Raw genomic sequence first — 2,691 nt, forward strand, 5'->3', positions numbered from 1 at the left:
GAATCCTTAGCCCTTGTGAAGCATTTTCATGTGTGGATCATTGTTCAGATTGATGTTTCTCAGAGGAGACGGGCACTGGAAACTCCTGGAGTGGCATCTCACTGACATCACTCTTCATAGCTCCTATCTTTATGAAATCTTACCTACAACTTAAAATCTTGTCACAAAGAAAACTCCAAGCTCAGGTCACACTTCACTCTTAAGTCTTCTCAAATGTTTAAGAAAGAACAGCACTCTGTTGTGAACTCTTCCACAGAACGAAAAAAGAGGCTCATATCCTGTGTTGTTTTATGAGGCAGCATAACCTTGACACCAAAACCTGACAGATGTTTCAAAGAAAAGAAAGAGAGAGAAGGAGAGGGAGAAAGTTAGTTATGGGCCAGTGTTTCTCTTGAATATCCTAAACGATCCTAAGCGAAGAGTGAACAAGCTGGATTCAATGATATTAAATGAGAATATTTTATGGCCAACTTGGGTTGGGTTCAGGAATGCAAGTTTTCCATAATATTAAAAAATCAATATAATTCACCACGTTAACAAAGAAATAAACCATATCATTTCATTTACACAATGCACCACTCATTCGTGATTAAGAAAGTTTTTTGGCAAGCTAGAAATAGACAGGAACTTTCTGAATCTGACCAAACAAGAAATCTGTGACAAACCTCCTACTTAATTGTGAAGTATCAAAAGCTGTGTCCTCGAGGTGGGGTTGAGAGAAGGATGGCCCCCCAGCACCACTTCTGTTCAGCACTGCACTGCAGAACCTACTCAGAAAAGGAGATTGAAAGGTATAAGGCTTAGAAAGCCAGAAACAAAACTGTCATTATTCGCAGATGATGCAGTTATATATGGAAAAAATCCACAGGGAAACTATTAAAATCAGTGAGTGGATTTAGCAAGGTCGCTGGTCATATGCTCAACATACAAGAATCCGTTCTATTTCTAAATACCAGAAACAAACAAAAATGATCACTTACAAATGCTGTTTATTATAGTCTTTCAGATACTTCAACTATGTAGAAATAAATATAGCAAAAGATACTTGAAACAGCAGGCTGTGAAATATTATTGAAGGAAAGTGAAGAAAACCTAAAAATTGAAGTATATGGCCTGTTTGTGGATTGAAAGCCTCAATACTGCAAAAATGTCACTTCTTCCCTAAATGGTGGATTAAGTGTGATCCCAATTGAAATCCCAGTAGAGATTTTTGTGGAAATTGACAAGCTTATTCTAGAACGTATTTGAAAATGCAGAGGGCCAAGAACAGGGAAGACAGTCTGGAAGGACCACTTTGGAGTCCCAAGGGCTGCCCGAAAGCAAGGCAGTGTGACGTTAGAGTGAGAATGGACAGAGGGCCTGGCGCAGAATACAGAGCTGGAAAGAGACACTACAGTTCAGCGAGGAAGGACGCTGCCGTCCATACGTGTCTCTGGGTCAATTAGGTGTACATAAAGGAAACAATTATTAATCCCATCTCACATCTTATACAAAATCAGTTATGGAGCGAAATGCAAAAGGGAGGTAACGAAGGAGATCTCTGCGTGACCTTGGAGTTAGCAAAGTTTTCTTAAACTGGATACAGTAGCACTGAGTGTAAAGGAGAAGACTGACAGATTGGAGTTTGTGCAAATTGAGAACTTCGTTCATCAAAAGACAACATTAGAAGAGGACAGTCAGGCCATGGAGTGGGGTAGATATCTGCTGTCGTTTTAGCCAATCAGCAACTTATATCTGGGGTCTATGAGTTAATAAGGTGTTTTATTACCTGTAAGGTAATGCAAACAACTCCATGCTTAAATGGACCACGCTCTGGGGTGCCACCAGGAGCCTACGAAAGAGGGAAAGGGGATGGAAGAGGAAAGCCACCCTGGTCATATTCAGAAACAAGGGTTATAACTGTGATTTATTCATTGCTGCTGAATTATCTAATGATTAATGAACTTTTGTCCCCTTTTCCCTGCACCCAAACAAAAGACAAAAGTCATGAACTTGTGAACAGACATGTAATCAGAGATCTCCAAGTGGTCAGTAAACATCTGAAAAAGTGATCACCTTCACTGGGCAAATCAAAACCAGCATGAGATGCCCCGAGAATCGCTAAGATTTAAAAGACTAACGATACTGAGGGATGTGAGCTACTGGGAAATACAACCACTGTGGAAACTGGTGAGTCACCTTCTGCTGGCCTGAGCACACGCACGCCAATGGCCCAGCAGTCCCTCCAGGGTCTTCCCGACAGAATGCAGGCATGTGTGCTTCAGAAGACGTCAGCCAGGATGCCCCAGCAGCCCATTGCTGAGCCCCAAAGAGAAATCCTCAGATACCCATCACCAGCAAAATGGGTACCTCCTTGCAGCCAGCTCATTCCTCGGGATACTAAACAGACATGGAAGTGAACGGATTGCCACTCTTGCAGCCACACACACTGATGAGTCGCACACGCAGAATAATGGAAAGAAAGGACATACTGCATGTGGTCCCATTTATGCCCATTTCAACACAGGCAGAGTCATGGCTGTTGTTAGAAACCTTCTGGGGAGGAAGAGGTGGTAGTGATGAGGGGAGCCTCGTGGTGGCGTATTTCTCAAACCGGGTGCACTCACTTTGTGAGAAGGGGTGCTGTGACTGCGTGCTTTTCTCTGTCATTCTTCAAGTAAATTTTTTTTGTTGCTTTTTGGTTTTTTAAAA

Source organism: Equus przewalskii, chromosome 3, assembly GCF_037783145.1.
Source record: "Equus przewalskii isolate Varuska chromosome 3, EquPr2, whole genome shotgun sequence".
Classification (NCBI taxonomy): domain Eukaryota; kingdom Metazoa; phylum Chordata; class Mammalia; order Perissodactyla; family Equidae; genus Equus; species Equus przewalskii.